At 38.3% G+C, this 15,971-nt stretch overlaps 1 protein-coding gene across 4 annotated transcripts in view; it reads left to right on the top strand.

Moving 5' to 3' along the window:
• The window catches only part of TET2 (tet methylcytosine dioxygenase 2), a 133,724-nt gene that overhangs the window by 33,207 nt on the left and 84,546 nt on the right, over positions 1–15,971 (top strand). For all 4 annotated transcript variants that reach the window (XR_002346846.1, XR_002346845.1, XM_013978993.2 and 1 more), the window contains exon 2: positions 4,321–4,466. The gene's annotated coding sequence lies outside the window, so the exon portion shown is untranslated. The remainder of the gene's footprint in view (positions 1–4,320; positions 4,467–15,971) is intronic.

Genomic DNA, 15,971 nt, shown 5'->3' with positions numbered 1-15,971 from the left:
CTGGAGAATGAGCCTTATCAGGGTGAGGGAGGGGGAGAGGGAGCAGAACTGATTTGTGAGGATAAACTGCCACAGTCAGTAACCTCTGTTCGGTGACCTTCCAGTCTGACCCCATTTAGGCCTGAAGGAGGTTTACATAGATCAGGGAAGGAGCCAAGGCAGCAGGACAGGAAGGGAACACCTCTGGGTGGAAAGCTTTGAAGAGACATGCAGTGAGGGTGGTCAGTAGCATGAAGGGGAGAGGAAGGACTAGACCTTGCAGGACAAGCATAGTGCCCTGTTTCTGATGGAAGTATTTAGTGCTTGCTTGATCAGTGATGGTCCATCTGTTGAAAGGATAATGCATTTAAGACCTCAGAGAAAGATTTCTATACACAATGCCTAGTGTGTGTTGATATATACATGTTTATAGGGAGAGTGGCTGGTTTGTAAAGAAAAGTTTTGTTCCATTTTTGAAGGAAAGCATCTGCTACTAGGATTTGAAATACAGAAAAATTTACCTTTCACCAAAATGAAATATATTCTTCATTGAATCTCCTACAGGCTGTTGGAGGCTGTGATGCATGGTGGATAAGAGCACAGGCTCTGAGAGAACGGCCACCCACAACGTGTGTGCTAAGGAACATAACTGATAGCTATTTTTATTGTTACTGTTATTTTTTCCTCTACATTCTGCGAGATGTTGCAGAAAGACATCCTTTTAAAACACAGTGAATAGTTAATGAAGATAAAATACCAGAATAAGCTTCAATTTAGGAAAACAAAAGAAAAATCTGTCTTGAAACATTATCCTTAGAAAGATTGTGATTTTTGACCATAAGCTTCTTTCATTCAATTAAAAATGTAGATATATGTGTGGGAGGCTTTCATTCTTGAATCAATCAATCCCTCACTCCTCTCTCTCTCTCCCTCCTCTGCCCCCTCTCTCCCTCTCTCTCTCTGTCTTTCTCTCTCTTCTCTGTGGCTCTTACCTTAACCCCCCTGTCTTTGGCAGCAGTTACCCTTCATGTTTATTCTGTTATGCCTTCTAATTGATTTTTTTTCCTTAAAATATTAGTATATCATGTCAGAGGAAAGACCCAATGTATAAGCAGACTAATAATGTTTTACATTTTCTTTGAGATTGTATACCAGAGCATGCTAAATAGTATTATTAAGCTTCTCATTCAAATCAGGTACCCAAGCACCTGAGTTATCGCCGTATTGATTCCTGATTGCTCTCATGCTGGAGACTTTCCAAAAATGAACAAAGCCAAGGTCATTGACCATTGAGGAACTGTGTTCTCATTAGCGCCTTGTGGTCTCTTTCAAACAGAAAACAGGAAAGAAAGTATTCCTTCCTCAGTGTTTGGTCCATAAATTGCTAAGCCCAGTCTTAGGAGTCTAAGCATATAGAGACAACGATCCTCTTCTAGTCTTACCAATGCTGCTTTGACCTTTTCTAAAATCTTGGGCTATTTCATTGTGTCCACCTGTAACCTCTTGATAATCATTTATCTGGAATGCGTGGATTCTTCAAATCCATCGTGTCAAGTTTATTTTATCTTTTCAAATTCCCTTGTAGAATTATCTCTGATTAACACCATCATTCTTCTAGGCATCCAAACTCAAAGCTTTATTACCATAATTGAGTCTTTTCTTCCTACGTCTACAGTGTTACTAATGTCTGCTCATCTCTCAATCAGTAATATTTCCCTGCTTGATCATTTTATTTCATTTCCTCTGCCACCCTCTTGTTCAGACCTACCACTTTACATCTGAACTACTGCAGCAAGCCAGTATCTTATGTAATGATTTATAACCCCAATAGGATGGCTTAAAACAAACAAAGACAAGTGTTCATGAGGGCATCAAAAAATTGGAACCCTCATATATTTGCTGATGAGGATATAAAATGGTAGAGACTTCATAAAAAAACAGTCTGACGCTTCCCCAACAGGTTAAACATGGAATTACCATATGACCTGCAATCCCCTTCTAGGAATTTTGCTCCCAAGAGAATTGAAAATTTATGTCCATGCAAAAACTTATAAACAACGAATACCCATGTACAAAGCAGCATTATTCACAATAGCTTAAAAGTGTAAGCAGCCTGTGTCTATCAACAGATAATTGGGAAAAGCAAAATGTGGCACGTACATATAAGGCAGAATAGTATTCCATTAAAAAAGAAGGAAATTCTGACATGTGACAACATAGATGAATCTTGAAAACATTGTGCTAAGTGAAATAACCAGTCACAAAATGATGAATAAGATTCTGCTTGTATGAGGGACCTAGAATAGTCAAATTCATAGAGACAAAAAAAGTAAAATTGTGTTTGCTAGGGGCTTGGGAGAAGGGAAAATGGGGAGTTCTTAGTGGTTACAAGTTCAGGTTCAGAAAATGAAAAAGTTCTAGAGATGGCTGGTGGTGATGTTTCCACAACAGTGTAAATGTGCTTAATGCCACAGAACCATACATTTAAAATATGACTTAAATAGTAAATTTTATGTCACATATATTTTCCGTAGAAAATGGCTTGTAAATGAATGTTAGCATTACTTATAATACTCCAGCTGTAGAAATAACCCAAATATTCACCATGAATAGATAGAATGTGGTCATCTCCACAGTAGGACATTACTCAGCCCTAAAAAGGAATGAAGTACTGATACACACTAAAACATAGGTGAACCTTAAAAACATTATGCTCAGTGAAAGAAGTCAGAAACAAAAGTTTAAATTTTTCATGATTTCACATATTTGAGCTATCCGGAATAGGCAAATCCATAGAGACAGAAGGTCAGTTAGGTGGAGGAGGGATGAATGAGAACTGACTCCTAATGGGAACTGGATTTATTTCAGGAGTGATGAAATTGTTCTGGAATTTGACAGTGTCAGTAATGGCACAACTTTTTGAATATGCTGAGCCCACAGAATTATATGCTTCAAAAGAATAAATTTTATGGTATGCGAATTATATCTCAATTTTTAAAACCCCTGTATTTTAATTCACAACTTTTATGATGCCATGTTGCTAAAGAAACAGCACGTCCCATTCTCAACTTACTATTTCTTGCTTTGTAACTTTGAGAAAGTTAAGTGACCTCTCGTCTTACTCTGTAAAATAGGGATAATAGTAACTACCTCTCCAGATGTTTGTGTTAACTGAGCTAACATATGTAGTGCTTCTAGCACAGTGTCTGGCATTTACTAAGAACCCAGTAAATTTACTAGGATCTCTTGGGACATGAGCCTTCAACAGCTTCCAGTACTATTTCAGATAGTATTTCCAGATAGTCTGGAAAATGGCCCAACTCCTTTGCCATTTTACCAATATGCTTTACATTCTGGTTTAGAACTGTGTCTCCAGATTCTCCTAATGCTCCTTTAGAGAAATCCTTCAATTAGAATGGGCTTTTTAGTCTTCCTTAATTTGTTTTGCATATTCTTACAGCTGTGACTTTTCCTGAAAACAGTGCCTTCTCCCTACGCTCTATTTTTCTCTGGATTTCATCCTGCCTCCTAAAACTCAGAAGAAGCCTTTCCTCATGCATTAAACTTTTTCTTATTTAGGTGTTTGTTTGGTTGCCTCTAGTTTTTGTGGCACCCAAGATTTTCACTACATCTTTGACCAGGGAAGTCTTCCTTTGGTTGTATTTTTAAAGTATTTATCTTATTATGTGGTCTTTGAAAGTATGTGTCAGCTAAATTAAAGCCTCTGCATACAGGGGCCACACATTATAGTGCTTTACATTTTCCACAGCACTTAGCACATTGCCTTGATGTAATATATTCAAGAATAAACATTTGCTGTTAGTGCTACATCTCAACAAATACAAGGACTTAAACTAATGATTCTCAATCCTGGCTGCACTTTAGAAATACCTGGGGAATACAAAATCATTTTAGGCCAAAAAATCAGTCTTTGAGCATGAGGCCTCAGCCTCGCACCCAGGTGATACTATTACAACCAAGTCTGAGAACTGTTGGATTCAACAGATGAAGGAACACAAGCCACTTGGTTGCAAACCTAATTGATTATCACACCTGATTAATTAATCAGGCTATAAGGTTCACTGATGTAGGCACAGATGCTTTGGATATTACAAACTGCTCTACACCTATTGGACAATATACTATGGTGCAGTTGGGAGTTTCATTACTTTGAGAAAGATCCTCCAACCCCCAGTTTTTTCACAGCCAATGGCATGGTGGAAATATCTAATTATAGTCACCTAAAACCTTTAAACTCTACGTAATAGCTTTCCTACCAGATGTACATGCCTTGTTCCTTTTTGCTAGCTTAAAAATATTCAAACTCTGTATCTTTTCCAGGCTGGCCAACATTCAGCAGCAGACCCTCTCAAGATTGTCTACCTACCCTCACTCCTGTTGAGTTACCACGCATGGAAGCAGGAGATGGGCACAGCAGCAGCCAACAGGCCATGATCCAGGAGGAGCAGTGAGGGACAGAGCTGCTGGTAAGACTCTGGGGACAGTGGCACTTGTGTGCAAGTCTAAGTTTATTCCCAGTTTAATGGTCAGTCTCTCTTCCAGCCTTCAACTCTTAAGTTACTCTGTACTCTCTCAAATACCTCTGTGCTTAGGACATATAGGCTAGTTTTTAAGGTCTATGGATCCCCTTAGGTTGTGTACTTTTATGTATATACATTTCATTTTTAGGAGAAAAGGAAGATTTTTATCAGATTTATTAATGTCTGCCATTTAAATGAAAGAAAGATAAGAACCATTCAGATATAAAGATAAGCATGGAGAAAGGTGCTATCTTGAACCACTTGTCACTTTATTTTTCCACTCCATTCATACCTCACCTATGGCCACTTTCTCGCAATCTTGTTGAGGACCCCCCAAAAAAGTGTTATTTGTTGTTATTTGCTGGTCTAAAAGTGGGCACCTCTTGAGCCTCGGCAGCTGAGTTTCACAGCAGCTTGGCTTTGTAGAACTAGCAGAGAACTCAACTTTAAAATGACATATCTCAGGAGAGCCTACTTGATTTTTCTGAAAATACAAATACAAGTGCTGATGAAGAGAAAGGCACTTTTTTCATTATATTCATATAGTTCATGTCACTGACCTGCTGATGAGTGTCTCAATCTGAAGGTTTTTTTTTTAATATCAGATCATTATCATTTACATAGACATATAGAAGTAGGGAATTGATGTATTTTTTTCCCAAAAATATTTAAGATGAACCTTAGGATGAGCTCTATATACTTTGCTGGTACTATGAGCCATTTAAAATTGTAGAGGTACTGTAGGAAAGAAAATGCAAGTTAGCTAAAGAAAAAGAAATATTAGGCTTTTTTTTTCCCACACCTGTAACTCTTTAGCAGGTAATTCAGCTTCAGTTTCACTGAATCTTGTTTATGCATTCAGCATGGCAAATCTTCTAAAAAGCCTGTGTAGCTGTAATCTCTGCCCTCCTTCCTGATGCCTGAGGGTATAAGTATCCACTCTGCCACTTGATACTTCTTAGAGTCTGACCTGGTGCTGAGAAACGCTTTCCAGTGTGTCCTCAGTTCAACTCCCATGATTCCTGGATGTTGCCATTTTCAAGACACAGAGCAAATCCATCTGCCTAGATTACCTCTCTGCCGTGGGCATTTTAAGTCACTGTGTAAGGGAAAGAGAACTCAAAACAGTGGTAACTCTCAGAATGAAAAATTTCCCCTTGCATGTTAATGTTTTTAGAGTAATCATTGTCACTGAAAATAGACTTCCTCTTTCCCCTCTCATGCTGGAAAATCTTAGGTAATAATGAATAAAGCATTCTTTGCTTTCCCCCTCCTCCCTTAGTGGATGCTTTACCTCTCACTGTGGTCACTGTGGCTACTCATTCTGTACTTGGCCTTAACATGAGAACTGAGACATGGTTTTTTTTGTTTTTTGGTTTTTTTTTGCTTTTTAGGGCTGCACTTGTGACATATGGAGATTCCCAGGCTAGAGGTCATATTGGAGCTACAGCTGCTAGGCTACACCACAGCCACAGCAACACCAGTTCCGAACTGCATCCGTGACCTACACCACAGCTCACGGCAATGCCGATCCTTAGCCCACTGAGAAAGGCCAGGGATCGAACCCACAACCTCATGGTTCCTAGTTGGATTCATTTCTGCTGCACCATGACGGGAACTCCTGAGACACGTTTTTAAGGTAAATTTTCATCTCTTTAGTTAAGTCATAACATGAGTCAGAAGATTTTCTCTTCCTGAAGGGCAGGTAAATAGGAAGAGCAAAAGTTTAAACAATGGTGTAAGATAAATTACTAACAAGAAAACAGGACAGGAAATTGATATATTAGCTGTTATTTAAAAAATACATTTTCAGGTAACTCTTGGAGTATTCCCCTCACAGCCAAAAAGAATCTAATTTTGCATTTAATTTTTACAGTTGGTTAAGCTCAGCTTAGGACTTATTTTCAGTAGTAAATGATTCAAGGACTTATTTTTAGTAATGTTTATTAGCTGTATGTTCTTGGGAAAGTTATTTAACGTCTTTAATCCTTGTTTTATTTGGCAAGGAGGAAAATAGGTCAGAGTTAAATAATAGAATTACATAATATTTTATGGATAATATGTGCAGGACCTGGCACATAGTAAGTTCTCAGTTTTATATTAGCATTTGTTATTATTATTAATCACTCTTACTAATACTGCTTTTACTTTTTTAATTGTGAATTCATTCAAAAAGTATTTCTTGATTACTTATCAAATCCAGGAACTAGGATGCATTCATGAGCAAAAGAGACAAAAGGCTCCTTGCTTGTTGATAGAGTGGGAGGCAGGCATAAATAAAAGTGTTTAGTATGTTTAATACCAAGAAGTTGGAAGCATAAACATTTTGGCAGAAAAAGGAATAGGAGGTATGATGAGTTTGGAATTGGAGTAGTCAGAAAAGACCTCATGATAAAGTTATTTTTTGAGTGAAAATATGAAAAAGGAATACACACGTACTATAAAGTTACATTAGGGAAGAGCATTGGGGATGAGAAATAGCACAAAGCCCCAGAGTAGTAAAAGTCTTTCCAGAGTGATTCAGAGAAAATCAGAACATTTTAAACAGCTTAATCACATATCACTAATAAACATTTACCCAGGTACCCAAGCAGGTGATACAGATAAGAACTTCGGAAGTTCAAAGAATGGCAAGGCCCATCTAGACTTAAACAGATAGAGAAGACCATGAAAGAAGGTGGCAGGTTATAGTCTGGGTCTTGAAGGTTAAGAAGAATTTGGATAGTGAGTAAAAGGGTACAAACATTCAGTTGCAAGATGAATAAAGTCTTAGTATCTAATTTATAACATGTTGGTATCTATAGTTGATAACACTGTGTTGTATGACTGCAATTTGCTAAGAGAGTACAACTTAAATGTTCTCACCAAGGGAGTTCCCTGGTGGCCTAGTGGTTAAGGATTTGATGTTGTCACTGCTGTGGCTCGGGGTTGATACCTGGCCTGGAAACTTGTGCATGCTATGGAAATAGCCGGCAGAGGGGGGGGAGTCCTTACCAAAACAAAACAAAACAAAACAAAAAAACCCACCCTAACAGACAAACAAAAAGCACCTAAATGTGTGAGGTAATGGGTATAGTAATTAACTTGATGGAGAGATTTCTTTTACAGTGTATGTGCCAATTCATCATATTGTGTACATTATAATTTTTGGTTTTATTTGTCATTTATATCTCAATGAAGTTGAAACAAAAAAGTTCTAGGAGCTCCCACTATGGCTCAGTGGTAACGAACCCAGCTAGTATCCCTGAGGATTCAGGTTCAATCCCTGGCTTTGCTTAATGGGTTAAAGGATCTAGTTGGCATGAGCTGTGGTGTAGGTCATTTACGAGACTCAGATCCTGAGTTGCTGTGTCTGTAGCATAGGCCGGCAGCTACAGCTTACAGCTCCTATTCGACCCCTGGCCTCCCAGGAACTTCCGTAGGCTGCAGGTGTGCCCCTAAAAAGACAAAAAAAAAAAAAAATCTAGTTAAAATTATTTTTATACAGTTTACAGTCTCATAGCCCTTACACTGTCAGCCATAACACAAATAAATAGTAAGGAATGACATCCTGGTGGAGGGGAAACAGCATGAGATGGAGTGAAATAAAGATGTTGGCTTGGGGAGTTCCCGTCGTGGTGCAGTGGTTAACGAATCTGACTAGGAACCATGAGGTTGCGGGTTCGGTCCCTGCCCTTGCTCAGTGGGTTAACGATCCGCCGTTGCCGTGAGCTGTGGTGTAGGTTGCAGACGCGGCTTGGATCCCGCGTTGCTGTGGCTCTGGCATAGGCTGGTGGCTACAGCTCCGATTCAACCCCTAGCCTGGGAACCTCCATATGCCGCGGGAGCAGCCCAAGAAATAGCAACAACAACAACAAAAAAAGACAAAAGACAAAAAAAAAAAAAAAAAAGATGTTGGCTTGGAAGGCAGAGGTGCACTAGGAAGAGGGCAAGGGCAGGCAGCCTCGTACAGAGTTGGCATGTAGTGGGAGGGAAGTTGGAAAAATGGGTGAGGTCAGTTTTTTAAAACCCTCAGGCCAATCTAAAGATTATTACATGCTATTGTATCAAAATTGAGGAACAACTGAAGCAGTTAAGTAACAAGGTAAATTCAGTTCTTTAGCAATATTATTATGCTGACATGTTTAGAGGAATAGGGAGTGAAGTTGAGAAAATGGGTTATAATAATAGAAGTGAGGCAGAAAAGGGAAGAGAGATTAGATAGATTTATAAGAAAATGCATGACAATTTAACTGCTAATGCACACAGGAAATTAACAAGTGTCAGAGTTTGCTCTTCAAGTTTTAAATTGCCAAATTAAGTGTGGGCCTTATAGGAAAGAGGGAAGTTGGGGTACCCAGAGATGATACATGACTTCCCTAAATTCATGTCACTAACTGTCAGCAGAACATGGACTAGCTCCAGGTCACCATATGGACAGCTTCCTGTCCCCAGGTCCCCATGCCAGCACTGCCGTAGAAAGTGTTGGTGATTTGTATTTTGCCAGATTGCTTTTAGAGAATAGAGGTAGAAGGTTTGGATTTGTCTGTTAACAATGTCTTGTAGCATTTTTCTTTTTTTTTTTTTTTTTTTAATTTATTTATTTATTTTTTTTGTCTTTTTTTGTTGTTGTGTTGTTGCTATTTCTTGGGCCGCTCCCACGGCATATGGAGGTTCCCAGGCTAGGGGTCGAATCGGAGCTGTAGCCACCGGCCTATTCCAGAGCCACAGCAACGCAGGATCCAAGCCGCGTCTGCAACCTACACCACAGCTCACGGCAACGCCGGATCGTTAACCCACTGAGCAAGGGCAGGGACCGAACCCGCGACCTCATGGTTCCTAGTCGGATTCGTTAACCACTGCGCCACGACGGGAACTCCGCATTTTTCTAATTAATGTGGACATTTTTACCTTCTCTTGTGAAATAGATCTAAGTTGTCTAGAAAAGGTCAAAGAAGCATTGGTAAGACTAGAAGAAGGTCATTGCATATGTTTGTATATGTTTAGATTCTCCCAACCATAGTGATTATTAATGTTTCCTGAATTAAAATCTTTCTATCTCTTCAGTAGTTTGAGATGAAACAGATATTTCTGTCATTGTACATTTTTTTTCTGTTTATTTTTCAAAGAAAAATGCCTTTAGTCAACTCAAATTTAAGCCATCACCTAGATTTTATTTTATTTTTTTTAACTTTTTTTCCAGGGTCTCAGATGTGGCATTGGAAGCTCCTAGGCTAGGGGTCCAATATGAGCTGTAGCCACTGGTCTATGCCACAGCCACAGCAATACCAAATCCAAGCCATTTGCCAATCCTTAACCCACTGAGCAAGGCAAGGAATCGAACCCACATCCTCATGGATACTAGGCTGGTTTATTTCTGCTGAGTCATAGTAGTAACTCCCTAAACCATCACCTAGATTTTAAAATTAAGACTTCAAATGTCCCTTTCTTATAGACCAGTCTTGTAAACTGAAATCCATTGTCATTGCTCTTTCAGTTTATCCTTTGAGTCATAGGACTTAAAAATAGACCCTAGAAATCTCTAATGCAGTGTTCTTCAAACTGCACTCTTCAGATCGTTATTTTGTTACCCTTCTATTTGTTATTAAATATTTTATTTTTAATAAAACTTTTTTTAGTAAAGGGGCAAAAGTGTACTTAAAAGAGTAAATTTTACTTTTCTATTAACAAAAATGCTACAATTCTTGTTTCGTATATTTCTTTACACTCTCCATTATACATGCCACATTATAATACATCATGACTAAACTGTAAGAAAGCAAAACCTTTGTTATCTGTGGTATCTTGTCTCATATGTATGTATATAAGGCCCAGTTTGGTCTTTCAGTCTTGCTATCCCAAGAAAGTGAATTATGGAAGACTATTGACATTCTCGTGGGATTCTGCTGAGAACTTTGGTAGTCCCTAAATTCACAAATAGCACTACAACCTTTTTGGTATGAATGTCTGTTCACATATGACATGGACTTTGACTTTGGAACAAGTTAGCCATGCTAAAGTAGACTACACCTTATGAAAGTTATTTTCACCGTTCTTGTGTTTCGGTTTCCTCATCAGAAAGTAAAGTATTGCTTGCCTCTATTGATCTCATAGGATATTTTAGGCATAAACGAGAGTCTTGGTGCAAATGAAGAAAAGTATTCTGAAAGAAAGTTGCAATGCAAATAGAGGCACTAGAAATGTTTACCCATCTTTGCAGATGTTAATCTAACCAAACCTTTCTCTCCCAGTATTAAATTAGTTTGTTAATTCAGCTTCTTCTTCTTCTTTTTTTTTTTTTTTTTTTCTCTCTTTCCTTTTTAGGGCAGCACCCAGGGTGTGTGGAAGTTCCCAGGCTAGGGGTTGAATAGGGGCTGCAGCTGCTGACCTAAAGCACAGTTTGCAGCAATGCCAGATCCTTAACCCATTGAGAAAGGCCAGGGGTTGAACCTGCATCCTCATGGATACTAGTCAGATTCTTAACCTACTGAACCACAACAGGAATTCCACTGTGGGCTTTTTTAAGTTGAAAAGATTGAGTGAACAAGTGATAGTTTCTGGGAGGATCTGTGATCATGTAGTTAATGTTGTATATGTATAAAACACTTTTGTAACTTTCAACCAAGAACAACTATAGTCCTTGAATCAGTGGTGGTTTTGGAGGGACCTAAAAAAAAAAAATACTTGGCCATCTTTTCCAGATCTTGAATCCCTGTCACACTTGAACATGTACACAGGCATTTTTCCTTGTATTCTCTCTGCTAGCTTGCTTCTGACTTCACTGAGGACATTGAACTTGTTCGGAATGAACTTCTATAACTTTTTTTTCCACCCATACTCCCAAATTCAGCTTATTCACATCTTTACCCATTCTTACCACTCTTAATTTCCTTTTTTCATGAATTAATAATTTCCTAATTATTTCCTTTGCTTCTATTCTCCCCCACCCCGTGGTCATTTTAAAGTGCTATCATTTGCTTATTCTTAAATGCAGATATAACCATGCATACCCCATCTAATACTCTTTTATGGGTTGTCCAGCTTTGTTAAAGCAGTGGAACCCCCACCCCCACCCCTTGCAGAGTTTTTACAATTAAAATGGAGTTCATCTGGTCAGTGCAGACAAGGATGCAATATGGGGACTCTTTGGGCCACCTACCTACCCCCTTTTCATCCAGTGGGGCCCTGAACAGCCATGTGAACCCTTGTTATCTAAAGGACTCAGTTTGGAAAACCATTGGCCTACAGGAAGTAGATCAAACTCTCTGATATTCCTGATCTGGCTCTTGCTTACTCTTCAACCTCCTTGTCCCATATTGACTGTCCCTCAGATTGTGTGATGTAAATGTTCCTAACTCTTCATAGGTCCTGAAAATAACATTGTATCTCACACTTTCAAGCCTTTGTGCTTGGGGTTCCACTCTTGGTTAACTGCCCTCTTCCCTTAAAGATTCAGTTCAGGTTTCTCATCAGCAAAACCTCATATTTGTGGCATTGCTGTCTTTCAGATACCAGACTTACTGTAGTCATGTGTGCCGGTGTTCTCTATAAACTCTGAAATCCCTAGGACAAAGGCTCTGTCTTATCTTCCATTCCTAACATATTACACGGTATTTGGTTACATAGTAGGCACTTAATCACACTCTTCCAAAGAAGGAATTCACTTTGTGATCATATCTTTTATTCTTCTTTGTACCCTCTGGCTCCATCTTAAAATAGATACAGCACCTGCCCATTAATTGGGGGTGGGGGAGGAACTGGGAGGGTAAGTGTCTAGGCATGGTAATCTTCTATACAAAGTTACATTATTTCAAAGCTGGAACCTTAGAGATACTCAATTGTAACTAGCACTTGTATAAGTAACATATGATGTTTATATTTTTTCCCCTAAAGTATCCTACCCAAATTATGTATTACAGTTGAGATTTGTGCTTTTGTTGGCTATTTGGGGAGACCTTAGGGATATCCTAATTCTGGTGGTATTGGTGAACATAAATGTTTTACCACAGGAAGAGAAATTTGACAGCTGTTGTAGATGGTATATGATGTCTATTGGGTGGTAATTTTGATGAATAAACACACTCAAGACCTTGTTTGGTGAGACATAAATGCAGAAAATGTTTTGAAATTTCCAGAAAAGGTAGTGGATGATGTATTTTCTGACTAAGCAGTATTTTGTTTTGTTCTGTTTTTTTACTCTCAGGTAAGAGGAGGAAAGTGGTCAGTGTACTTTGGAACACAGGCTTCTGTGGGAGGCCATGTTTTTGGCAGTGCTGTTCAGATGCCTTGTGATGTTATGAAGACATAGCTAGGAATGTGTGCAAGCTTGCAGGGCTAAATCAATGTGCTGGATATCTAGAGAGCATTTTAGGAAAGACCTCTGAGCTCCAGGTTCCCCAACCAAACAGTGAAATGATTATTAAAATCCATAGCTTCCCACATCAAATGCAGAATGGAATACTTGGGCATTTAAAATGTATTTCACTTAGAACAACAGCAAAAGTGTATAACCTTTGTTGCATATTTATTAAAAATATAAAACCAGATGGTCTCAAAAAGATGTTTTCCCTTGAATAATGTCATACTTTTCCATTGAATAATGTCATACTCTTTAAACTACTTTTTAATTGAATTATAGTTAATTTACAATGTTGTGTTATTTTCAGGTATATAGCAAAGTCATTCAGTTATGAATATATGTATAGATAGGTAGATAGATTCTTTTCCATTATAGGTTATTACAAGATATTGACTGTAGTTCTCTGAGCTGTACGGTGGTGCTTGTTGTTTATCTATTTTATATATAATAGTATCTGTTAATCCCAAACTCCTAATTTATTCTCCCCCCTTCCCTTGTGGTAACCATAGGTTTGTTTTCTATGTCTGTGAGTAGATTTCTGTTTTATAAATAAGTTCATTTGTATCATTTTTTTAGATTCTGCATATAAGTGATGTCATATGACATTGTCTTTCTCCGACTTCATTTAATGTAATAATCTATAGGTCCATCCAAGTTGCTGCAAATGGCATTGTTTTATTCTTTTTTATGGCTGAGTAATATTCATGTGTTTTGTTGCTGTTGTTTTAGTTTTTTAAGGAAGCTCCATACTATTCTCCATAGTGGCTGTACCAATTTACATTCCCACCAATAGTGTAGGAGCACTCCTTTTTCCTCACACCCTCTTCAGTATTTATTATTCATAGACTTCTTGATGATAGCCATTCTGACTGGTGTGAGGTGGTACCTCGTTGTGATTTTGATTTTCCTTTCTCTAATAATTAGAGATGTTGAGCATCTTTTCATGTGCTTGTTGGCCATCTCTATGTCTTCATTGGAAAGATAACTACTTAGGTCTTCTGCCCATTTTTTAATTGGGTTGTTTATTTTTATATTAAGCTATATGAGCTATGTGTATATTTTGGAAATTAGTCCCTTGTCAGTAATATTGCTTGCAAATATTTTCTCCTAGGTTGTCTTTTCATTTTGTTGTTTCATACTTTTTTTTAGGTTAAGAGATAGGTATTCTGGGGTGGGTTTTTGTTTTGTTTTGGTTGTTTGGTTGTTTGTATTTTAGGTGTCCCTTTCCCTTTCTTCAAAAGTTCTATCTTCTCAAGTGAGACATTTTAAGGCATTTTAGAAATAGAAATCACAGGAGTTCCCGTCGTGGCGCAGTGGTTAACGAATCCGACTAGGAACCATGAGGTCGCGGGTTCGGTCCCTGCCCTTGCTCAGTGGGTTAACGATCCGGCGTTGCCGTGAGCTGTGGTCTAGGTTGCAGACGCGGCTCGGATCCCACGTTGCTGTGGCTCTGGCGTAGGCCGGTGGCTACAGCTCCGATTAGACCCCTAGCCTGGGAACCTCCATATGCCGCGGGAGCGGCCCAAGAAATAGCAACAACAACAACAACAAAAGACAAAAAAAAAAAAAAAAAAAAAAAAGAAATAGAAATCACAGAGGTCCTGTTGTGGTGCAGTAGAAATGAATCCAACTGGTATCCATGAGGATATAGGTTCAATCCCTGGCTTCGCTCAGTGGGTCGGGGATCCAGCTTTGCCATGAGCTGTGGTGTAGGTCACAGATGTGGCTTGGATCTGGCATGGCTGTGGCTGTGGCTGGCTGCTTTAGCTTCAATAGAGGCACCATTTCCAAGGACCTCTCTTCAATCCTGAGTTTTTCTTTCCCTTGCAGGGCTTGTTCCTATACTTGTGTACAGAGGTATAGTTATACCACTCCTTAAATTTTGTTAGTATATTTTGCAGTGTTTCACATTGCATCCTTAAAGCTTGCCCATATGTCTATTTCAAGAATTTTGAGCATAAGGTATGGCCAGCATTGTCAGTGAAATTTTAAGTGTTAGTAAAATAGTGTTATATACCCCCCCCACAAAAGAGGCATCATTTCCTCTCCAAGTGTATAATTGAAATCTTGCCTATTAAAGTGGCTTATACATATACATCTTATTTACCTTATTGTTTAGTGTAAAGTATTTCCTAAAAATTTTATGGAAATTCTAAGACTGTATTTTCGTGTGTTGACAGTAAATAGTACAATAGATGTGAAGCCAAAAAAAAAAAAAAGTTTTTAAATGATAAATTGTGAATGTATTGGTTCTATGCTTATTTTTGTTCCCATTATAGTGTTCAGTAGCTTTTAGTAAATATAATTATCAGCTGAAAACATTTAAACCAGGCACTTAAAGTAGAGGTATTGCTCATTTGTGAGCTTTTTAAAGTAAACCTAAATTTCACTGAGAGGGTTTCAAATACTAATTATGAATTTCTACAAAGCAAATGTAAAGCAATAGAAGGCAACCTCCACATTGGGACTAGAGTTGAGTTCATAGCTAAATATGGTGTCATTAACAAAACATCTTTATCCAGAATCTATAGATTGCCATCTCCTGCCCTCCAGGTTTACGTGACCACAGAAATTACCCCATATTTTGTGAGATAACATCCATCCCCAACTTCTTCATTCCTTGACCTGTTGTAAACATAGATAGATGTCTGGGGAAATGGTTCTGACTCATAAATGTAAATGAATATGTCCCTCCCTCCATAGCTCTCTCTCAAATGTCATTTTTACAGAAAGCTTACAAAAACTGTGGATAAATAACATATATTAATCTTACATAATGGATAGCTGATGCAGAAGATAATGTGAAAATCACATTATTAATTCTGTTTTCCCCAGCCTTTACCTTTGAGAAGCCTGAGTCTTCTGAGAGGTGAGCTGACTGCTTCTGTGGATGGAGTGATGAATTACTGTCTTGGGTCTGCCTTCCAAGTCCTCTGAGTAGCGTGGTCTCTTCCCACTGCTACATACTATCTCTATTAAAAAAAATCTGTAATTCATAGTTAATTTTTCAAATCCTTTCTGTAAACTTACATTATTATTAAAGAAATACAGGAAAGTTTTTTTTTTTTTTTTTGTAATTACTCATTGCTTTCAGGTACCTTAGTATTTTTCTT

This window comes from Sus scrofa, chromosome 8 (assembly GCF_000003025.6).
Source record: "Sus scrofa isolate TJ Tabasco breed Duroc chromosome 8, Sscrofa11.1, whole genome shotgun sequence".
Classification (NCBI taxonomy): Eukaryota; Metazoa; Chordata; class Mammalia; order Artiodactyla; family Suidae; genus Sus; species Sus scrofa.
Note: the sequence above shows the minus strand (reverse complement) of the source record. Positions and strands in the feature narration are given on the sequence as shown.